Raw genomic sequence first — 25,604 nt, forward strand, 5'->3', positions numbered from 1 at the left:
ACCAAGTGCTTGATTGGCAACTTGTTCAAATATGGCTTAACTGAGCCTTACCGCCAAATGGTGGATTTTTCTTGTGGTGGGACATTCATGCCAAAAAATGATGCCGAGGCATCGCAATTATTTGAGAACTTAAATAATAATTCCCTTCACCATGTCTCCACAGCCCGAAAAGTTCGGCAACCTGTAGTTGGAGCCCCGAAAAGAGGGGGCATTTATGAGGTAGGGAAAAACCCAGAGTTAGCCCAACAAGTAGAGGCATTGTCTCCCAAAATGGACTAATTATTAGCTTCAGGACATGCCCCAACACAGCAAGATCAGCCTCAATTTCATAAGGCATGTGCTATTTGTCCGAGCCTTGCTCATGACTTGAGTGAGTGCCCTTTGGCATCACATTTTCCGAAATTAGTCTAAGAGCATGTGAATGCCGCTCAAGGATTCTCCAGATCGAGTAATGACCCATATTCTAACACATATAATCTGGGATGGAGAAATCACCCTAATTTTTCATAGAGACCTCCTTCACAAGGCACTTCTTATAACCTTCCACCACCAAGGCAAAATTTTAATAATTTTGCCAACCAATTTTCCTACCGCCCACCACAACCTTACCGGCAGCCACAACCCCACCTGTTCCTCAAGGTAACTTAACCTTTGAGACTTAGGTGTTGGAAGTTCTTTCAGAGCTTAAAGGGTTAGCACTAGTAGTTCACTCCCACACTTACTCCTTTGCCAAGCTAGAGGCCCAATTAGGTTAAATGGCCAATAACACGAATATGAGAGAAGAGGAAAAATTATCGAGTCAGACTATGGCTAACCCTAAGAGTCAATATGGGGCAGAGGGGTCGAGTGGGAATGGAAAGCACCATAAACAGGTGCAAGCGGTGATTACTTTGAGGAGTGGAAAGGAGTTAGAGCCTAGACCAGTTGCATCTGATGCAACTAAGGCTAAGAAGGGTGACCACAGTGGTAAACCTGATGAAAGTAAGGAGGAGAGAAAAACACATAAGGGGGATGACTTAGTCCCTAGTACTTCACATGAGTCTAAGGCACCATATGTGCCTAAGGAACCCTTTCCCCAATGCCTTAATACATCGTCCCATTTCAATAAGAAGGCGATATCCATGGAAGTGATGATGAAGGCTTTTAAACAAGTTAAAATCAACCTCCCTTTGTTGGGGGCGATTAAACAAGTACCCTCTTATGCTAAAATTTTTAAGGACCTTTGTACACAAAAGTGTAAATCTAGGACACATGTGTCTCAAAAGGTCATACTTATGGAGCAAGTAAGCTCCATCTTATTGAGTGACACATCCTCTAAGCTTATAGACCCAGGTGCCCCAACCACTGCATGCATTATAGGGGACCATTTCATTGATAAAGCCTTGTTAGATTTAGGGGCTAGTGTTAATTTGTTGTCGTACGCTATGTACGAGGAATTTGGGCTTGGCGAGTTGAAGCCCACTACTATGACACTCCAGTTGGCTGACCAGTTCCTCAAAGTGCCATGTGGCATAATTGAGGATGTGCTAGTAAAGGTTGATAAGTTTTATTTTCCTGTTGATTTTTTGGTTTTAGATATGGAACCGGAAGCCAGCTCTAGGAAACAAATCCCTGTGATCTTAGGTCTACCTTCCTTAGCTACAGCTAATGCATGTATTAATTGTCGTGTCAGGGTTATGGATGTCTCATTTGGGAATATACAAATGAAACTCAATATTTTCCAAGCATCCCAACAACCCCATGAAAGAGAGGAGTGCTTATTTATGGATGTTGTGGGGGAAATAGTAGAGGAGGCTTTACCCTCCATTCTTGTAGAGAACCTTTTAGAGGCTTGTTTAGCTCATTTTGGGTTTGAGGATTTTAATATTGACAAGTCAGTTGAGGAAGTGAATGCTTTGCTTGATTCTTTTCTTACATTGGATTTTTCTCCGTGGAAAGCCCAGTTTGAGCCCCTTCCTCCTCTGTCTAGGGAGCCTGCCATACCATCTCTAGTCATACCACCTACGCTTGAGTTGAAGCCACTCTTGGCCACACTCAAGCATGTTTTTTTAGGGCCTTAGGATACTTTACCAGTTATAATTGCATTTGACTCAACTACTGAGTAGGAAAGTCAATTAATGAGTGTTGTCGTGGCACACCAGAGTGCTATAGGGTGGTCGGTGGCTGATTTGCGAGGGATAGATCTCTCCATGTGCATGCATAATATACATCTAGAAGAGGACACCAAACCTTCCCGTGAAATGCAACGGAGGCTTAATCCCAACATGAAAGAGGTAGTAAAAAAGGAGGTGTTGAAATTGTTAGATGCGGGTATTATATACCCCATCTCGGATGGCAAGTGGGTGAGTCTCACACAAGTGGTGCCCAAGAAATCGGGCATCATTGTTGTTGAGAATGAGCGAGGAGAGTTAGTCCTCACACGAACCACCACTGGGTAGCGAGTGTGCATTGATTATCGTAGGCTCAATTCCATGACTAGGAAGGATCACTTTCCCTTACCTTTTATTCATCAGATCCTAGAGCGGTTAGCATGACAGGGCTTCTATTGTTTTCTCGATGGTTACTTGGGGTATAATCAAGTTTCTGTGTACCCTGATGACCAAGAAAATACCACATTCACATGTTTTTTTGGCACTTTTACCTATAGGCGCATGCCCTTTGGGCTGTGTGATGCATCGACGACTTTTCAACGGTGTATGATGGCCATTTTCTCCGATATGGTGGACAAATTTTTAGAGATTTTCATGGATGATTTCTCGGTGTTTAGACTATCTTTTGAGAAATGCCTTAGAAATTTGACTAGAGTGTTGGAACGATGTACTGAGGTAAACTAATTTTGAGTTAGGAGAAGAGCCATTTTATGGTTCGTGAGGGTATAGTGCTGGGACACATTGTGTCCCCTCAAGGTATAAAGTTGGACAAAGCTAAGGTTGACCTCATTGCAGGTCCTCCTCCACCCACTTTTATGAGTCAATTTCGGTCTTTCCTAGGGCACGTAGGTTTTTATCGTTGATTCATCAGAGACTTTAGAAAAATATCCCATCTGTTATGTAGTTTACTTGCTAAGGACATACCTTTTATCTTTGATGATGCGTGTTTGAAAGCCTTTGAAACACTTAAAGCGGCCCTTACTACCACCCCAATCATGAAATCACCACATTGGTTGCTCCCATTTGAAATCATGTGTGATACCTCAGACTATGCTGTCGGGGCTGTGTTGGGCCAAAGGGTGAATGACGCACCCTATGCTATCTATTATGCTAGTCGCACTCTTTCTGATGCTCCATTAAACTACACTACTACTGAGAAAGAATTACTAGATATTGTCTTTGCATTTGATAAGTTTCGGACCTATCTCCTAGGGTCTAAAGTTATTGTGTTCACTGACCACGCTACTTTGCGGTACTTATTGTCCAAAAAAGAGACCAAACCTATGCTAATTAGGTGGATTCTACTCCTTCAAGTGTTTGACCTAGAAATTCGAGACTAGAGATCTGAGAATGTTGTTGCGGATCATCTATCCCGAATCCTTATAGAGCACACAAGTGATCCCTTAGCCTTGCACAACTCATTTTCGGACGCGTAACGTCTTGTGGTGTCATGAGCGAACCCCCCGTGGTTTGCTCATATTGCGAATTACTTGGCGGTTGGTCAAATCCCTAAAACTTGGTCTAAGCAAGACAAAGACTAATTTTTCTCACAAGTCAAGCACTATTTCTGGGAAGACTCGAAATTGTTCCAGTATTGTCTGGATCAAGTGATTTGGCATTGTGTGCCTGAGAGTGAAACCGATAGCATTCTCACCTTTTGTCACTCTCATGCATGTGGCGGCCACTTCAGTGGGCAGAAAATAGCCGCCAAGGTTTTACAATGTGGGTTCTACTGGCCCTCTATCTTTAAAGATGCCCATAACTTCTGCAGAGCTTGCGTGCGTTGTCAACGTATGGGCTTTTTGTCACAACGAGATATGATGTCGATGACCCCTATTTTGATTATTGAGATTTTTGATGTTTGGGACATCGACTTCATGGGTCCCTTTCCATCATCTTTTAGATTTGAATACATTTTGGTGGCTGTGGACTATGTGTCCAAGTGGGTTAAGGCAGTGGCCACCAGACCAAATGTAACAGCCCTTATTTTGTCTTAGTCATGCTCATATGCATTAACACAATTTTTCTTGATAAGTTTGCATCTATAGACCTTGATTTGTTTTGTCTAAGTGTTGCTTGCATGTTTTGTTTCTTGTTTAGTGTGGAGCCAAGGTCATTATAAGCCTAAGTCACACCTTTGAACCTCTTACCCTTAGGACCATCTTGGAACCCCTTTGGTTGACCTCCACCTTCACCCTGACATATTGGCCGAGATGTCATCATCTAGGCCGAGGTGTGCATCACCTAGGCCGAGATGTGTACCATCTAGGCCGAGATGTTATCATCGAGGCGTCCTAGATCTTTGATCCTTGCACCTAGTGATCTTGTTCCTGGATTGGTATAACCTAGACCGAGGTGTGGCACATCTAGGCCGAGGTGTGGCACAGTTAGGCAAAGTGTTATCCTTCCTGGCCGAGATCATTGAAACCTACTTGCCGGAGCCGATGATTTAACCCGATATCATTACCTTGCGAGAGAGCCCATACCACTTTGCTTGTTTTACACACTTTGTCATGTTCTTGTCTTGTCATTCTGTCACCTTTTTTAGGAGATCCAATCCGGCAATGCCACGTGTCCCAGCAGAGCGTTAAGTCAGGAACCAGCTGAGAGAACACATCATTTTGTATCATATCTTTGTCTTTTAGAGAGAGAAGCTCTCGGGAGAAGAAGAAGTTTTAGAGTGAGAGCTAGATTCCAAGCTTGATTCTCAGAGGTTAAACTGTTAGATCCGTACCCCCAAGGTTAGATTCTTGATTTGCTCATGTTGTTCTTTATGTTCATCTAATCACGTTGCATGATCGATCATGATTTGCGAGCCATGTATTGATTTAAAGTTTGGTTTTAGAAAAAGAAAAAAAAGAAGAAAAAAAAAGATATTCTTGTGTTCTTGAAAGAAAACCATGTTTTGATCCGAAAGTTTATATCAAGATCCATGTCTTTGTGTTGTTTTCACGAAATCTCCAAAGTATGGGTACCCAGGTCCATGTCTTTGAACTCATCTCTTGAAAACTCAAATTTTGTAATAACAAGTTATGATCTTTGCATTCATTTTCTTCATGTTCATGTTCTTCATGTTCTTCGAAGGGAAACCCAGATTTTCCTGACTTCATTTCCTTGAATGTGGTCATCGGGACCATACCTCGGCCAAGAGGTGTGGGACCTCGACCAAGATCTGGCTGGTACCCAGCATGTTTTCCCGAGATGAAAAACAGTGTTTTAACTCCCAGCATATCTTGCTTTGTTTTGGCTCAGTTTTGAAAGAAATGCCAAGATCATCTGCTCGCATGTAAAACTTGTTTTGAGAGTGCATTGCATAGCAATCTTTGAGCATTCTTTATTGTCTTCTTGAAATGCATTTAGTGGACTTTGCTATGTATTTGTAGGACTTGGACCTTTGCTCTAACCCCGGCATCCGAAGAGCTATGTGAGTGGTATTTTTAATAAAGCTATGTTATAAAGTTTTGATAAAGCTTTGCTTTGTTTTGGAAAATATTTGATTTAGCATGAATGATTATCCCTAGTTTTGTATCAAGTATTATCTTGCTTTGATGACATTCTTGGAAAGTCCTTAGTGCTAGGGGACTCTAATGCAGCTAGTACCCTTGTTTGAGATATCTCCCTTGCCATCGATGGTCTAGTGCGGGTGGGTTTGTCTAATCGATTTCGGGTTGATTATTCCCTTGTTTTGTCAGGAATGTCATCCCTTGTGTTATATTGATGCTAGTCAGCATCCCTTGAAGCTTTGAAAGACTTGATAGATGAACTTGGTTCATCCCTTGATTTGTACAAGTTATGATACGTATTGTTTTGATAAAGATCTCGGCTATCATTCATTAAAATCTTTATTACTAATATCATTCACTGAGTATCCAAGCTCACCTTCTCCTTATATATATATGTAGGTGACGAGCAAGAAGGCGATGACGCCTAGTTGTGTTTTGCAACCTGTTTTGGATTCACATTTTGTAGCATCTTGAAGACTATGCTTCTTGGCTTTTGTTTCATGTCTTTTGTATATGTCGGCTTGAGAAACCTTTTGATCAGGATGTAATATGCACTTTATTTTATTTGTATTCGAGTTGTAAACCTAGTAAAATGTATGTCATTTTATTTGATCTATGCACAGCTCTTATGGACTAATTAGATTTAAATATATTGCTTCCGCACATGTAAGCCCCATATATACTCTGATTGTGTGCGAATCTTTGTCAGTTGGCCTTTGGTAATCTCGGATCACTGGCCATCACGGCACCATTTTACTAGATGCGGAATGGGGTCGTGACAGATTGGTATCAAAGCACGAGTTCCTTGTAGTACGTTATTCATACACCTTGAGTCCTAAAGAGCATAAGATTTCCCTTATAATGATATTAGGATTGCATCATATTGCTTGCTACTTGACAAGGTGTGCATCATCTCGGCATGATCATTTGTTACTTGCATACATGTCTATTTGTTCGTTTTGTTTAAAAAGCCACATTTTGCATACTCTTAGCATCATGAGAAGGGGTAGACCTCTAGTTGGCTGAGATCAATCCGAAGACAGGTTGGACAGGTTAGAAAGGTTGGTTGAAGGTTTAGCCCGTAAGTTGAGGCAAACAAGGCAACAGAACACTAGTACTACTTTGACTCAGGCCGAGCAAACAAACGCCCGAAATGCAGTCCCGCCTCCTCCTCCACCTCCTCTAGTACCACAAGTGCCCCCACCACTAGCTTTATATGGGGACGGCACAATAACTTTGATCAAAGAGTTCAAGAAAATGAACCCGCCAAGATTCCAAGGGGGTATAAAGCTGATGAAAGCCGAGGCGTGGGTTTTAGAAATGGAGAAGCTGTTTGAGATTTTTCCCAGTACCGACGCTCAAAAGGTGTCATTGGCAGCATTCACGTTAGACGACGATGCACGAAGATGGTGGATGATGATTCGAGAAGGCAATCCTGGTTTGACTTGGGCCAGATTTTTGGAGTTGTTTTACAACAAGCATTTTCCCCTTAGTGTCCGAGATTGAAAGACCACAGAGTTCCAGACTCTAACGCAGGGCAACAAAACCGTGGCAGAATACGACCATGCTTTTACCGAGTTGGCGAGATATGCACCTCACATGGTTAATGATGAATATAGAAAAGCTAGGAAGTTTGAAAGTGGGCTTCGTGGGCCGATACAAGATCGAGTTAACATGCTCAACATGCCGACGTACGCTAGAGTATTAGACAAGGCCATCCTGGCAGAAGCTAACTTAAACCGATACCAGAGTTCAGGAGAGAGCCGGAGGAAGAGATAGAGTTATGACAATCGTCGAGTACCATTCAATGCCAAGAAGAAAGCGAATATGGGCAGTTCCAGCAACTCTAATCAAGAAGATGACACTAGGCCGACATGTTCCAGTTATGGGAAGCCACATTTTGGGGTTTCGTTGGGCGTCTGGAGCTTGTTTTGAATGTGGTGAGATAGGTCACCGTATGAAAGACTGTCCGAAGGCAAAGGCTAATGATGGTAAGAAGAATGGGAGCACTTCGGGCTCTTCGCAGAAAAGCAACGTCGAGAAAGGTCAGATGAGGCAGGGCAAAGTTTTCGCATTAGTGCTAGGGGACACCCAAGGTGCCGAGACAGTAGTGTCAGGTATACTTCCAATTTTCTCTCAAGATGCTTATATATTGATTGATTCGAGTTCTACGCATTTATTTGTATCTGATAAGTTTGCCAAGAAGTTAAATAGAAAGCTAGAACCTCTTGGTTATGTGTTATCTGTGTCTACTCTGTCTAGAAGAACTATGATTGTTGCATCCATTCATAGAGCATGTGTTGTTGTGATTGAGAATGCTGAATTATTAGTTGGTTTGATGCCGTTGGACATAGCCCATTTTGATGTCATATTGGGAATGGACTGGTTAGTAGCAAATCATGCCTCCATTAATTATGTTTCCAAAAGTGTCACATTAAAACCCCCAAACCACGCCGAGGTTACGTTTCATGGTAAAGGAGCAGTATCCCCACCTTACTTGATCTCATCCATGAAAGCTTATAAGTTAATCCAGAAAGGGTGTCAAGGTTATTTGTGTAGTATACTAAGTGATTTGAATGGAAGCGTCGACATCCCAGTTGTTAATGAATTTCCCGACGTTTTTCCAAATGATTTGCCTGGCCATTTAGTGGATAGAGAGATAGAATTTACCGTTGATATTATGTCGGGAACACAACCTATTTCCAAAACACCCTATAGGATGGCCCCAGCCGAGCTTAAGGAGTTGAAAGTGCAATTACAAGAGTTGTTGAATAAGGGTTTTATTAGGTCGAGCACTTCACCTTGGGAAGCGCCAGTCTTATTTGTTAAGAAAAAGGATGGTGCACTTTGTCTTTGTATTGATTATCGAGAACTAAACAAGGTAACCATTAAGAATAAGTATCCATTGCCGAGGATCAATGATTTGTTTTATCAGTTACATGGAGCACAAGTCTTTTCAAAAATTGACCTTAGGCCAGGCTACCATCAGCTTAAGGTTAAAGCCGAGGATGTTGAGAAGACTGCTTTTCGGACAAGGTATGGCCACTATGAGTTCTTGTTGATGCCTTTTGGAGTGACTAATGCTCCTGCTGCATTTATGGATTTGATTAACAGAGTCTTTAAGCCATACCTAGATGAGTTTGTGGTTGTTTTCATTGATGATATATTAATCTATTCCAAGAGTAGAGATGAGCATGAGAAGCATTTGAGACTTGCCTTACAGATTTTGAGAGATAGGAAATTGTATGCTAAACTTAACAAATGTGAGTTTTGGCTTTCTAGTATTTCATTTTTGGGTCATGTGATTAATGAAGAAGGTATTTCAGTCGACCCTAGCAAAATTGGAGCCGTGGTGAATTGGTCGAGGCCGACTAATGTGTTCGAGGTCCGTAGTTTTCTGGGTTTGGCAGGTTATTACAGAAAGTTTGTGAAGGATTTTTCAAGGATTGCAATCCCATTGACCCAATTGACTTAGAAGGGAGTGGCATATGAATGGACCGAGGATAGGGAATTAGCCTTCCAGGAACTAAAGACGAGGTTACTCTCAGCACCAGTTCTCGTACTATCGTCAGGTAATGAGGAATTTCAGATTTATAGTGATGCTTTGCATAAGGGCTTGGGTTGTGTATTAATGCAAGGGGGTAAGGTCATAGCATAAGCATCTTGCAAGTTGAAGCCCCACGAAAAGAATTATCCTACCCATGATCTAGAGCTAGCAGTCGTGGTGTTTGCTTTGAAGATTTGGCGTCATTACTTGTATGGAGCCTTTTGCCAAGTTTTCACAGATCACAAGAGTTTGAAGTACTTGTTCACCCAGAACGAATTAAATATGAGGCAGAGAAGGTGGCTTGAACTATTGAAAGACTACGACATGCAAATTTAGTATCCCCTAGGTAAAGCTAACACAGTAGCCGACGCTTTGAGCAGGAAGTTAGTTGCAAATTTGGCATGCCTAGCAATGATTTCAGTGGAGCCGACTATCCTTGAGGAAGTAAAGGCAAGACAGATGGAAGATGAATTCTTCAAGACAGTAGTTGATGAGTTTAACACAAAGCCGAGATCGGGATACATCCTTGAAGGTCAAACACTTAAGTTCGAAGGAAGATTGTGCGTGGCCGACGTCTCGGAGTTGAAAATAAAGATTTTGCAGGAAGCCCATGGTTCCAGATTAGCCGTTCATCCAAGGAACAACAAGATGTATCAGAATGTGAAACAGACTTTTTGGTGGTCAAATATGAAAAGAGAAGTAGCCGAGTTTGTATCCCAGTGTTTGTATTGCCAACAAGTGAAAGCAAAACACCAGAAGCCAGCAGGACTTCTTCAACCTTTATCAATCCCTGAGTGGAAATGGAAACACATCTCCATGGATTTTGTTGTTGGTTTGCCGAGGAAATGTATGGATTCAATCTGGGTTATAGTTGATAGATTAACTAAGTCAGCACACTTCTTGCCTGTTAAAACTACGTTTAATGCCGATCAACTTGCTTTGTTGTATATGAATGAGATTGTTAGACTTCATGAGGTGCCGATGTCTATTATGTCAGACAGAGATCCCAAGTTTGTTTCTAGATTTTGGCAGAGTTTACAAAGGGCTATGGGAACCGAGTTAAGGTTTAGCATAACTTTTCATCCTCAAACTGATGGACAGACAGAAAGAACGATTCAGACGCTTGAAGATATGCTTAGGTTATGTGTATTGGACTTCAAGGGAAGTTGGGAATTTCATTAGCCATTAGTATAATTTGCTTACAACAATAGTTTTCAGGCTACCATTGGCATGGCGCCGTATGAAGCTTTGTATGGAAGGAAGTGCAGATCGCCGACATGTTGGACTGAAGTAGGCGATAAAACTTTGATTGGTCCCGAATTAATTCAAGTGACAACCGAGAAGATTAAGCTTATCCAGCAAAGAATCAAAACCGCTCAGAGTCGCCAGAAGTGTTACGCCGACCAGAGAAGAAATGAGATAGAATTTGAAGTTGGGGATCATGTATTCCTGAAGATTTCGCCAATGAAAGGAGTTTCAAGGTTTGGGAAGAAAGGTAAGTTAGCACCTCACTACATTGGGCCATTTGAAATTCTTGAGAGAGTTAATCCCGTTGGTTACAGACTTGTTTTGCCGCCAGGGCTAAGTCAAGTCCACAGTGTGTTTCATATATTGATGTTGAGGAAGTATATTCGAGATCCACTGCATATGATTGATCATTTCGGGATTGTGATTACTGAAGATTTAGGTTATGAGGAGAAGCCGATACGGATTCTTGATAGGCAAGTGAAACAGTTGAGGAACAAGTCGATACCGATGGTGAAGGTTTAATGGAAAGAGCATTATGGCAAGCATGCTACATGGGAAATGAAAGAAGAAATGAAAATCCGACATCCAGAATTGTTTTTGGGGCAAGGTAACTCAAGTTTGGGGATCAAACTTCCTTAAGGGGGGTAGGATGTAACAACCCTCAGTTTGTCTTAGTCATGCTCATATTCATTTACATGATTTTGTCTTGATAAGTTTGCATCTATAGACCTTGATTTGTTTTGTCTAAGTGTTGCTTGCATGTTTTGTTTCTTGTTTAGTGTGGAACCGAGGTCATCATAAGCCTAAGTCACACCTTTGAATCTCTTACCCTTAGGACCATCTTAGAACCCCTTTGGTTGACCTCCACCTTCACCCTGACATATTGGCCGAGATGTCATCATCTAGGCCGAAGTGTGCATCACCTAGGCCGAGATGTGTACCATCTAGGCTGAGATGTTATCATCGAGGCGTCCTAGATCTTTGATCCTTGCACCTAGTGATCTTGTTCCTGGATTGGTATGACCTAGACCAAGGTGTGGCACATCTAGGTCAAGGTGTGGCACAGCTGGGCCAAGTGTTATCCTTCCTAGCCGAGATCATTGAAACCTACTTGCCGGAGCTGATGATTTAACCCGATATCATTACCTTGCCAGAGAGCCCATACCACCTTGCTTGTTTTACACACTTTTGTCATGTTCTTGTCTTGTCATTCTGTCATCTTTTTTAGGAGATCCAATCCGGCAATGCCACGTGTCCCAGCAGAGGGTTAAGTCAGGAACCAACTGAGAGAACACATCATTTTGTATCATATCTTTGTCTTTTAGAGAGAGAAGCTCTCGAGAGAAGAATAAGTTTTAGAGTGAGGGCTAGATTCCAAGCTTGATTCTTAGAGGTTAAACCGTTAGATCCGTACCCCCAAGGTTAGATTCTTGATCTGCTCATGTTGTTCTTTATGTTCATCTAATCGCATTGCATGATCGAGCATGATTTGCGAGCCATGTATTGATTTAAAGTTTGGTTTTAGAAAGAGAAAAAAAAAGAAGAAGAAGATATTCTTGTGTTCTTGAAAGAAAACCATCTTTTGATCTAAAAGTTTATATCAAGATCCATGTCTTTGTGTTGTTTTCAAGAAATCTCCAAAGTATGGGTACCGAGGCCCATGTCTTTGAACTCATCTCTTGAAAAGTCAGATTTTGTAATATCAAGTTATGATCTTTGCATTTATCTTCTTCATGTTCATGTTCTTCATGTTCTTCGATGGAAAACCCAGATTTTCCTGACTTCATTTCCTTGAATGTGGTCATCGGGACCATACCTTAGCCAAGAGGTGTGGGACCTCGGCCAAGATCTGGTTGGTACCCAGCATGTCTTCCTGAGATGAAAAATAGTGTTTTAACTCCCAGTATATCTTGCTTTGTTTTGGCTCAGTTTTGAAAGAAATGCCGAGATCATCTGCTCGCATGTAAAACTTGTTTTGAGAGTGCATTGCATAACAATCTTTAAGCATTCTTTCTTGTCTTCTTGAAATGCATCTAGTGGACTTTGCCATGTATTTGTAGGACTTGGACCTTTGCTCTAACCCCGGCATCCGAAAAGCTATATGAGTGGTATTTTTAATAAAGCTATGTTATAAAGTTTTGATAAAGCTTTGCTTTGTCTTGGAAAATATTTGATTTAGCATGAATGATTATCCCTAGTTTTGTATCAAGTATTATCTTGCTTTGATGACATTCTTTTAAAGTCCTGTAATGCAACTAGTACCCTTGTTTGAGATATCTCTGTTGCCACCGACGACCTTGTGCGGATGGGTTTGTTTAATCAATTTCGGGTCAATTATTCCCTTGTTTTGTCAAGAATGTCATCCCTTGTATTATATTGATGCAAGTAAGCATCCCTTGAAGCTTTGAAAGACTTGATAGATGAACTTGGTTCATCCCTTGATTTGTACAAGTTATGATACGTATTGTTTTGATAAAGATCTCGGATATCATTCATTAAAATCTTTATTACTAATATCATTCACTGAGTATCCAAGCTCACCCTCTCCTTATATATATATGTAGGTGACGAGCAAGAAGGCAGTGACGCCTAGTTGTGTTTTGCAACCTGTTTTGGATTCACATTTTGTCGCATCTTGAAAACTATGCTTCTTCGCTTTTGTTTCATGTCTTTTGTATATGCCGGCTTGAGAAGCCTTTTGATCAAGATGTAATATGCACTTTATTTTATTTTTATTCGAGTTGTAAACCTAGTAAAATGTATGCCATTTCATTTGATCTATGCACAGCTCTTATGGACTAATTAGATTTAAATATATTGCTTCTGCACATGTAAGCCCCATATGTATACTCTGATTGTGTGCGAATCTTTGTCAGTTGGCCTTTGGTAATCTCGGATTACTAGCCATTACGGCACCATTCTACTAGGGGGCGGAATGGGGTCGTGACACCGAATGATCACAAGGTTGTGGTTAAATTCCTTTATGAAATCATTTTTTGTCATTTTGGGTTCCCATGTGCCATAATTAGTAATGGTGGCAAACATTTTTGCAACTGCTTTTTCGAGGCATTGGTTCGCAAATACATGATTACTCATAAAGTTGGCGCTCCCTATCATCCCTAGACTAGTTGTCAAGTAGAGGTTTCTAATAGGGAAGTCAAACACATCCTTGAGAAAACTATGAGGCCCGATAGAAAAGATTGGTCCACCAGGTTGGTTGATGTACTTTGGGCCTATCGCACTGCATATAAGACACCCATCGGGATGTCTCCATATAGGATTGTGTTCAGGAAAGCGTGCCATCTCCCTATTGAGTTAGAACACCGGGCTTTGTGGGCCATTAAGAAGTTCAATTTTGATATGTCAAAAGCTGGTGACCACCGGAAACTCTAACTTACTGAGTTAGAGGAGCTCTGCAATGATGCATATGAGAGCTCAAAAATTTACAAGGCTAGGACTAAGGCATTTCATGATAAACACATTTCTTGTAAGTCCTTCAAACCTCACCAAAAAGTGTGGCTATTCAATGCCAAATTGTGGTTGTTTCTGGGTAAACTCTGGTCTCGGTGGGATGGTCCATATGAGGTTATCGAAGTCTTTCTGCATATTGTAGTTGAGATTAAAAATCCACAAGATGGTATGACCTTCAAGGTTAATGGCCAACGATTGAAACATTATGTGGATGGTATTGAGAAAGGGGAGATGATTGAAGTTGTCCACTTGACGGACCCAATATATCTTCCATCATAATTATTTTGAGTCTAGGAGACTTTAAATCCTCTAAAGATGTAATTCCTTTGGTGTTAGCCGTACCCAAATGACATCTGATGGTCTGGTATAGCCACATAACTGTGTTTGTAGTGAGTTCCTAGGAGATCAACTGAGACAGTGGAAATTAGAGTTTGAATCGCAAAGCTTATAATGCAAAGGTTTGGAATTATGAGACTAAAGTCTGGTTTAAATACCCAGGGACATGGAGATTGCTTCAAAATCATCTCGGCTTGAACTCTCAATGGCAGCCTCATAGGTCGAGTTAGCTTTATGCGCTTCGATTCTGGATACTGAATCAACTTAGTCTGTCACCTTGTTGGAGAATAGGGAAAGTTACAAATAGTGAAATTATAAGAATATAATATGGACTCAAGGGTGTTTAGTAAGCTTTAACATGATTGTAAGATGGATTCACTTCTGGGGGGTGTGCTCTTTCTTATTTGATGTTTTGTGCTAGTTTATAAATGTAAGGTGTGCTCTTCTGTAGTACACTTAGCCTTTTTTCTTTTTTTCTTTTTTTTCCATATAGTGTTTGATTTGGGGTTGTTTGTTAAGTGTGAGCAAAAGAAAATAAAAAGGAAGAGGGTGATTAATGGGGGAGGGGTTATGGCTCAATCCCTAGGAGAGGGCCTGTAGATATCTCCTTCGTGTGGTCTTTGTTACGATTTTGGGCCTTTCTGTGCTCCCTCTTTGGCTCTCCAATGTGGTTACCGTACTTCAGTTCAATTTAAATTGAGTTAGTTTAGTTAATCACTATTGCACACATAAGATTACATTTTGGTAAATAAAAAAAAATTTAACTGCTCCTTTATTAAGAGGAGGCTGTTGTGCACTATGCGCAGCACCCACTATTGTGTGGCCAATGGATTTAAACACGTGTTCTCATTTGTTCCTCAGTTAATCTTTGCTTGAGTTGTAGGTGACAATAAATGGACAAGAGTTGGATGATGATAAATAATAGGTTCACAAGGAAAGAGTATCAAGAAGGGGTGAAGTCATTCCTTGACTTTGCTATGGCAAATTTAGGCCTAGACGATGAAATTAGGTGCCTGTCTGTCGATTACATTAATGGCACAAAATATAACAGACAAGTTGTGTGGATGCACTTGATCCGTAGAGGAATGGTGTCTTCGTATATAACTTGGGTGCACCACGGGAAACATGTTCCTGTGTCCTATCCTAGTGTATCAAACGACCATTGCAGAGGTAGTGGTGAATGTATGACAGATATCGATCATCCGATGATGGGCGAATTGCCTATTATGTTGGAAGAAATTTACATGAGTAGTCTTATGGATGATCATACAGACGAGGAACCTAATGGTTTGCAGAAGTTCATTAGCTTATTCGAAGATGCACAATGCAAAGTTTACCCGACATGTGAAAAGTTCTCTGTGTTGTCATTCGTTATTAAGATGCTTCATGTGAAGGTGTACAGCAAATGAAGCAACAAGTCGTTCGATAAGGTTATGCAAGTATTCAAGGACAATCTACCAAAATGTGATCAAACTATTCCATGGACACTCTATGATGCTAAGAAGTTCTTACGTGACCTGGGTTTAGGATATGAAACAGTTCATTCGTGCAAGAATGATTGTGCACTGTTTTGGAAGGAAAGTGCAAATTTGGAGAAATCCCCCTACATGTGACGTGCCTAGATATAAGTTGAACGATATTGGTGGTAAAAAGATTCCACACAAGGTATTGCGGTACTTTCCTTTGACACCGAGGTTGAAAAGATTGTATATGTCAAAAAAAAAAAAAAAAAAAAAACAGCCACAGATATGAGATGGCACAAAGAGAAGCATGTGGATGATGACATATTAAGGCATCCGGCCGATGGTGAGGCATGGAAGGACTTTGATAAGCAATATCTGACATTTTCTGATGAATCTCGAAATGTAAGGCTAGGGCTGGCCACAGATGGTTTCAATCCATTTAGAAATATGAGCACATCATATAGCATGTGGCCCGTAATCTTAATGCCTTATCATCTTCTACATGAAAGTGTATGAAAGAGCCAATTTGCATGATGTCATTACTTATTCCCAGATGTTCGGCACCTGGAAAAGACATTGATGTTTACTTGCAACCATTAATTGAAGAACTGAAAAATTTGCGGGAGCATGGTGTGCAAACATACGATGCATCGAATGGCCAAATTTTTAGAATGCATGTAGCGGTCACGTGGACCATAATGACTTCTGTAGACGTGCCCGTGGGCTATGCTACAGTTTGGACTCATAAATGTCACGGTTCTGAATCTAGTCCCGCAAAGTGCAATGCGAGACCGATAAATCACCAAAGAGTCCAAATCCGGCAAATCGTTTTGGAAAACTGATTTTTTAGAAAGAAGTGCCAAACATGGACTGCTTTTCCAGATACAGAGTCGCTACCTAAATGCTTTATTTTGGAAAAATTTAGGAAACCCTGACTCGTTGCCTAAGGTCACGTGTCCGTTATCACCAAAGTTGCCTCAGCTTGGGAACTTGGGTACGATTGGGGAAGGTCAGCTATGAGCACCCCCGCTCGCCCGATCAAAGACCGGCTACTACTAAACATGATATTTTGTTTTTGAAAACACATGCGCTCTTATTCCAGTGTATTAACCTAAAATTGCTATGTGATGCACACAACATACAAGTATAGACTAGATCGCCTAAGTTGGAACAAAACATCTCATGTTTGTTTAAAAATGGTTTGAAGGTGCTACTCGCCAGTAGGCTAAGACATGGATTTTGCCACCCTCAAGTGGGCTTAAGAAAACATGATTTTGCCACTCTCAAGTGGGCTTAAAACTTGCATTTGATGAATTGTTCCAATTCAAGCAATCCAACCTTCACCCACAGGCATTCAGGCAGTTATATCACATAAGCAAATAGCCTCATGGTAAGCATGCTATTATGGCAGTCACTCACACACATGCAAGGATGTTAAAGCATAAACACTTACCGAGTACTCTGAGCCAAAGAAAGAAGCTAGTTAGTAATCAATGCATGAATCCTAACTATACTGAGATGCCTAATGCAACTAAGATAGGCTCGGCTATTCTAAGATGGCATATGAGATGCAACAATCGATACATGTATTCAATTTGGAATTGAAATACAATGCAGTTAGTATGATGTGCCGAGCCCGGTGCATGCAATACGGATGAATGAATGCAAACATGCGAACATAAGGATGCTAATTAAAACATGCCCTAAAACTAACCATTGAAAGCAGGTAAATAAAAGGGAGAAAGACATGGGGTTGGAAGACATTTACACACGCACGCACACTTATTACAAAATTCGCCCTCTCGATGGAGGGTTTGAATAAATATTACAAACCACCTAATTAACTAACTAACAAGCTAATTATTTATTACATAACTATCACTAATTAACAAACTAACTAAGTAAGCAATTAAACTGGCATGCAAACTACATGAATGCCTCAGCTCTGCCATGAATGATAAAGGATGCATGCATGCTTGAATTGTCTCGCTCAAAAATCCATCGCTATGCCCGACTTGCCTCTGTTTGCAATTACTCTCAGAAACTTGCACCAAGCTCCAGAGGGATGAAGCTCCACCTTTGGGAATCTTTAGGGATGCTGCCGACCGGTTATTGGCTGCTGGTTTCTGGTTTGCTGCAACAGAGAGCAAGAAAGGGCATGGCAATGTATTTACAGCATATATGTGCACGACCACTCTCCTCATCATTGTACAAGCTCAAGGGAGTGTAGTCCTCGATCCTCGCGCCATCAATCACGCGTCTCGATGCATGGTGGCTGAAGAGTTGAATTGCACGACTTAATGTGAAATGAATGCACATGTAAACACCTAAAGCCGACAACTCCGTCATGGGCAGTCAAGAGTGTCGGCGACCAAGGATCGAGGCGCGTTTCATCACTTTGAGTACGAAATGTTCCTCGTTTCCCGTGTTTGGACTAAACCCTACTCCAAACACAATGCAACAAACAAAGTATGGACAAATACAACTCTAGCATGTGATCTAAATGCAATGCAACTAAGTGATGCGAAGATGCACGGAATGACATGCAAGCATGCAAATGGCATACACAATGCTATGAACTAATCAATGGCATACTCAATGCACATGGATTATATGGCATGCATACACAATGCACTAACCTACACAATGTTATGAATGAGGCACACGCAATGCAATGATCAAACATGCGATAACATGGACTATAGGGCATACACAATGCAAGATGGACTTAAACCAAGATGGATGGGCCTCGGCCACACCCAAATCAGTGGCCAATATGATGAAAATGAGGCAACAAGGTGCATGCAAACATATATAAATGCAAGGGACCAAACCTAAGGAACAAAGTGCAACTCTACCAAAGCATGATAAGGATGAAATATGGCATACAATGACACATGTTCCAGCTTTAAAATGACATACAAGATGGTCCCGAATCATGCAAACAACTCATGTTATGCATGTTGAATGGCTCAAATACCGAAATTAGTGAAGTGCATTACACTAGAGATATGCAAAGCGATGCCCAAATGACCAAAGCAACCCCAAATAGTCCCTATGAAGACCCAAAACAGTGGCAAAATGGACTAAAATGATGGCTTGCAATACACAAAAATGAAGCTCATGCGATAGCCCAAAAATGAGGCATACAAGCACAACTCTCAAATGCATTTAAAGAGTGGAAAACATGGGAATATGGCACAAGTATAAGCTCTGAAATAACATGTTCAATGCTTCCAAAACATGAAAACAACTCAATTTAAGCATGCAAGAGGCTTCAAAACTCGAAGCTAGGCAAGGGTATTACACTACGAGCATGCATGGAAAGCATCATTCGACCATGGGACCTCAAAACAGAGCTAAGGCAGCCCAAATCATGAATAAAATCAGTTTAGAACATGGCCAATGTCGCGACCCCAAACCGGTCCTAGTAGTTTGGTGCCGTGATGGCCAGTAATCCGAGATTACCGAAGTCCAACTTTCAAAATTCACACACAACAGAGTATAAATATATGGGGCTCACAAGTACGGAAGCGATACATACAATCAGATTAGTCCAAAAGAGCTGTGCATAAGTTAAATGAAATAGCTATCATCTGCAGATGGGTTACAACTCAATTACAAACGAAGCGAAGTACAAATTACATCTTACATATTAACAAAAGGGCTTCACAAGCCGACATGAAGAAATACATGAAATACAGCTAGAAGCAAAATCTTCAGGATTGCCGACATCCTCACGGCCGACATAACATGTATACAAAACATACATCTTGATCAAAAGGCTTCTCAAGCCGATGTATGTAACATACAAGTATTACAAATCGAGAAGCATAATTTTCAAGACTGCCGACGTAATTACAGGTTAAGCCGACATAATCAAAATCCAAAATAAGCTCCAGAATCACATCTAGGCGTCACCGTCTTCTTGCTCATCACCTACATATATATAGAAAGGGTGAGCTTGGATACTCAGTGAATGGTATAAATAATAAAGGGTTTGCATGAATAACAGCCGAAGTCCTCTCAAAACAATACAAGTCAAAAACTTTAAATAACAAGGGATGGTCCTCGCCCATCTAACAAATCTTCAAAGCTTTAAGGGGTGCTTACTAGCATCAACATATTACAAACGATAACATTCCGGCAACATATCCACACGGTAAACCGTCAGTGGCAAAACAAGACAAGGTAAAAGAGGCATCTCAAGCAAGGGTGCTACCAAAGTTTAGAGTCCTCTAGCACAAGGGACCTATGTTACAGAGGCCCGTAGCCTTTTAACACAAGAGTGCTGCGAAAGTTTAGAGTCCTCCAGCACAAGGGACTTTCAAGACAAGATGTGCTGCGAAAGTTTAGAGTCATTTCCGAGAAGGTCATTCAAGCAAGTATAATACGAGATACAAAACTAAAGACAATCATTCATGCTTAACAAATATCTTTCAAAAACAAAGCAAAGCAAAGTCTTTATCAAAACGTATAACATAGCTTTATTAAAATACCACTCACATAGTTCTTCAAACGTCGGGGTCAAGGCAAGTCCAAGTCCTACAAACACATGGCAAAGTCTATTGAATACACTACTCAAAACAAGTCTAGCTTACATGCAAATGACCTCGGCATTCTTCAAAACTAAGTCAATCAAATCGAAACACAGCTTTATATCTTTGGAAAAACACGCTGGGCAACTACCAGGTCTAGGCCAAGGTCCCACACCTCCTTGCCGAGGTGTAGCCTCGATGGCCACATTCAAAAGCGAAGTCGGGAAAATCTGGGTTTCCCTCTAGATAAACATGAAGAACATGAGTATGAAGAAGATGAACGCAAGGATCAAAACTTGCTATTACAAAAGCTGAGATTTCATGCTATAATTTCAAAAACATGGACCTGGGTACCCACACTCAAGGATCTTATCAAAACAAACACAAAAGCATGAGCCTTAATGCAAACTTTCGGATCAAACGAGGCTTTTCTTCAAAAGCACATGAAAACCGTTTTCTCTTTCCAAAGCCAACTTTAAATCGATAAATGGCGTGTAGAACAGGTTTGATCGTGCAATGCAGCTAGATGATCAATAAGAACAACAAGAATAGGTTAAGATTCTAACCTCAAAACTCGAATCTAACGGCCCAAGCTCCAACGATCAAGCTTGGAAGTTCACTCTCTCTAGCTCAAACTTCTCCTTCTTCTTCCTAGAGTTTCTCTCTCTAAAAGGCAAGATTGATACAAAAAGATATGCTCCTCACGACAATCACTGACTTAATCCCTCTGCCGGGACACATGGCGTTGGCTGATTGGTTCTATCCAAAAAGGTGACTGACATGACAAGACAAGACCAAGACAAAGTGTACTCAACAAGCTAGGCGACAAGAACACACCGGCAAGTAACGACATCGGCTAACAACAAGACTCCGGCAATCAAGGGGCAAGGACATCGGCTTGTAAGGTCAACACTTGACTAAACTGTGCCACACCTTGGCCTAGATGTGCCACACCTCGGTCTAGGTCATACCATTCCAGGAACAAAATCACTCATGCAAGGATCAAGGATCTAGAACGCCTAGATATTAATATCTCGGCCCAGATGATGCACATCTCGGCCCAAGCGACGCGCACCTCGGCCTAGATGGTGACATCTCGGCCAATATGTGAGGGTGAAGATGGAGGTCAACCAACGGGGTTCCAAGATAGTTCTAAGTGACAAAGGTCTCGAAGGTGTCTAGGCTTAAGATGACCTCGGCAACGCACCAGACGAGAACAAAGCATGCAAGCAATCATTCAAGCAAAACAAGACAAGATTTGCAATTGCACATATTAAAACAAGATCATCCATAAATGTATGCAAGCATGACTAAGTTAAAATGAGGGTTGTTACATCCTACCCCCCTTAAAGAAGTTTGGTCCCCAAACTTGAGTTACCTTGTTCCAAAAACAATTCTGGATGTCAGACTTTCATTTCCTCTTCCATTTCCCATGTAGCATCCTCTCCGTAATGCTCCTTCCATTCAATTTTCACCATAGGTATTGACTTGCTTCTTAACTGCTTCACTTGTCTATCGACAATCCGTATCGGCTTCTCTTCGTAGCCTAAATCTTCATTAATTACAATTCCGAAATAGGCGATCACATGTAGCGGATCTCGAATATACTTCCTCAACATCGAAACATGAAATACATTATGAACTTGGCTCAATCCTGGCAAATGTACTCCCCAATGCTAGCTTGATAGCTGTTGTTGTAGGTAAATTTCACCAAAGGCAAATGTACTCCCCAACTTCCTTGGAGGTCCAATACACATAGTCTAAGCATATCTTCAAGTGTCAGAATCGTCCTCTCTGTTTGCCCATCAGTTTGGGGATGAAAAGCTGTGCTAAACCTCAACTCGGCTCCGAAAGCTCTTTGTAGGCTTTGCCAAAATCTGGAAACCAACTTCGGATCTCGATCTGACACAATTGACATCGGCACTCCATGAAGTCTAACAATTTCATTCACATACAACAAAACAAGTTTATCGGCGTTGAAGGTGGTCTTAATAGACAAGAAGTGTGCTGACTTAGTTAGTCTATCCACAATAACCCAAATCGAATCCATACCCTTTTGTGTCTTCGGAAAACCAACCACAAAGTCCATGGAGATGTGCTCCCATTTCCACTCAGGAATCGGTAAGGGTTGAAGAAGTCCTGCTAGCCTTTGATGTTCTGCTTTCACTTGTTGACAATACAGGCATTGCGACACGAACTCGGCTATCTCTCCTTTCATGTTCGGCCACCAAAACGTCTGCTTCACATCCTGATACATCTTGGTGTTCCCGGGGTGAACAGCAAACTTGGAACCATGAGCTTCCTGCAAAATTTTTCTTTTCAACTCTGGGATGTCGGCTACACACAACCTTCCTTCAAACTTGAGCACTTGATTCTCTATGGTGTACCCTGATCTCGGCTTTGTGATAATCTCGTCGGCTACTTTCTTGAAGAATTCATCTTCCATTTGTCTCGTCTTTACTTCCTCAATAATAGTCAGCTCCACTGAGATCGCGGTTAGGCATGCCAAATTTCCAACCACCTTTCTGTTTAAAGAATCGGCTACGGTGTTAGCTTTTCCTGGGTGATATTGAATCTGCATATCGTAATCTTTCAATAACTCAAGCCATCTTCTCTGCCTCAAATTCAATTCCTTCTGAGTGAACAAGTACTTAAAGCTTTTATGATCTGTAAAAACCTGACAAGAAGCTCCATACAAGTAGTGGCGCCAAATCTTCAAAGCAAACACCACGGCTGCTAATTCCAAATCATGGGTGGGATAATTCTTTTCATGTGGCTTCAACTGACGAGAGGCATATGCTATAACTCTACCTTTTTGCATTAATACACAACCCAGACCCTTATGTGAAGCATCACTGTAGACATGAAACTCTTCATTACCTGATGGTAGTACAAGAATTGGTGCTGCGACTAATCTCGTTTTCAACTCTTGGAAAGCTGCTTCTCTATCCTTAGTCCATTCATAAGCCACTCCCTTCTTAGTCAGTTGTGTCAATGGAATTGCAAGCCTTGAGAAATCCTTTACGAATTTTCTGTAATAACCAGCCAATCCCAGAAAGCTACGAACCTCGATCACATTAGCCGGCCTCGGCCAATTTACAACGGCTTCAATTTTACTAGGATCGATCGAAATACCCTCTTCATCAATTACATGACCCAAAAATGAAATAGTGGAAAGCCAAAACTCACACTTGTTAAATTTAGCATACAATTTCCGATCCCTTAAAGTTTGTAAGGTAAGTCTCAAATGCTCCTCGTGTTCGGCTTTACTTCTAGAGTAAATCAATATATCATCGATGAAGACAACCACAAACTCGTCTAGATATGGCTTAAACACTCTGTTTATCAAATCCATAAATGCTGTAGGGGCATTGGTCACTCCAAAAGGCATCACTAAAAACTCGTAGTGGCCATACCTCGTCCGAAAAGTGGTCTTCTCAACATCCTCAGCTTTAACCTTAAGCTGATGATAACTCGACCTAAGGTCAATTTTGAAAAAGACTCGTGCTCCCTGCAACTGGTCAAACAAATCGTCTATCCTCGGCAACGGGTACTTATTCCTGATGGTTACCTTATTCAGTTCTCGGTAATCAATACATAGGCGAAGCGTACCATCCTTCTTCTTAACAAACAAGATGGGTGCTCCCCAGGGTGAAGTGCTCGGCCTAATAAAACCCTTATCTAGCAACTTTTGTAGTTGAAGTTTCAATTCCTTAAGCTCGGCGGAGGCCATCCTATAGGGTGTTTTAGAGATGGGCTGGGTTCCCGATATGATGTCAACAGTAAACTCTACCTCTGTATCAACTAAGTGGCCAGGCAAATCATTTGGGAAGACGTCGGGGAATTCATTAACCACTGGGACGTCGGCTAACTCAACACTTTCATTCAAATTATTTAGTATGCTACACAGATAGCCTTGACACCCTTTTTGGATCAATCTATAGGCTTTCATGGATGAAATTAAGTAAGGTGGGGATACTACCCCTTTTCCTTGAAACGTGACCTCGGCTAGGTTTGGGGGTTTTAACGTGACACTCTTTGAAACACAATTTATGGACGCGTGATTTGCCACTAACCAATCCATTCCCAAAATAACATCAAAATGAGTTATGTCCAATGGCATTAAGTCAGCTAACAGTTCAACATTCCCAATCACAACAACACATACTCGATAGATGGATGCAACATTCATAGATCTCCCAGATGGAGTAGATACAGATAATACATAATCAAGGGGTTCTAGTTTCCTATTAATCTTCTCGGCAAACTTAGCAAAAATGAATGAATGCGTAGAACCCGAATCAATCAATACATATGCACTTTGAGAGCAAATTGAAAGCATACCTAACACCACTGTCTCAGCATTTTGAGTGTCCCCTGGTACCAGTGCAAAAACTTTGCCTTGTCTCATCAGTCCTTTCCCAGCGTTACCTTTCTGCACGGAGCCCGAAGTATTCTCATCTTTCTTACTTTCCCCAGCCTTCGTTTTTGGACAGTCCCTCACAAAATGACCTACTTCACCACATTCGTAACAAGCCCCAGACGCCCGACGACAAACCCCGAAATGTGGCTTCCCACAACTGGAACATATCGGCTTAGCACCACTCTCTTGTCTTGGGTTGCTTGAACTGTCGACGTTCGCTTTTTTCTTGGTACCAAACTGTGCTCGGCGATTGTCATAACTCTGCCTCTTCCTCCGACTCTCTTCCGAACCCTGGTATCTGTTCAAGTTGGCTTCGGCTAGAATAGCTTTGTCCAACACTCCGGCATAAGTCGGCATGTTGAGCATGTTAACCCGGTCTTGTATCGGTCCACGGAGTCCACTTTCGAACTTCTTAGCTTTCATATATTCATCATTGACCATGTGGGGTGCGTACCTTGCCAACTCGGTAAAGGCACAGTCATATTCAGCTACTGTTCTACTGCCTTGCGTCAAAGTCTGAAACTCGGTAGCCTTGCGATTCCGAACACTTAAGGGAAAATGCTTGGTGTAGAACAATTCTAAAAATCGGGTCCAGGTCAAGTCTGGATTACTTTCTCGAACCATCATCCACCATCTGCGGGCATTGTCATCTAGTGTAAAAGCTGCTAATGTCACCTTTTGGGTGTCAATGCTGGGAAAGATCTCGAACAGTTTTTCCATTTCCAAAACCCAAGCTTCGGCCTTCATCGGTTCTATAGCCCCTTGGAATCTTGGAGGCTTCATTTTCTTGAACTCCCTGATCAGAGCTATCGTGCCGTCCCCATATAAAGCTGGCTGTGGGGGCACTTGTGGTACTGGAGGTGGTGGAGGTGGAACTGTATTTCGGCCGTTTGTCTGCTCGGCCTGAGTCGATGTAGCACTAGCA

At 41.5% G+C, this 25,604-nt stretch overlaps 1 pseudogene; it reads left to right on the forward strand.

The window, feature by feature from the left end:
- Positions 1-755: 755 nt before the first annotated feature.
- On the forward strand, positions 756-13,841 carry LOC145795650 (uncharacterized; annotated as a pseudogene).
- The last annotated feature ends 11,763 nt before the right edge of the window (positions 13,842-25,604 follow it).

Source organism: Camellia sinensis, chromosome 7 (genome assembly GCF_055761805.1).
Source record: "Camellia sinensis isolate YWXY chromosome 7, ASM5576180v1, whole genome shotgun sequence".
Classification (NCBI taxonomy): Eukaryota; Viridiplantae; Streptophyta; class Magnoliopsida; order Ericales; family Theaceae; genus Camellia; species Camellia sinensis.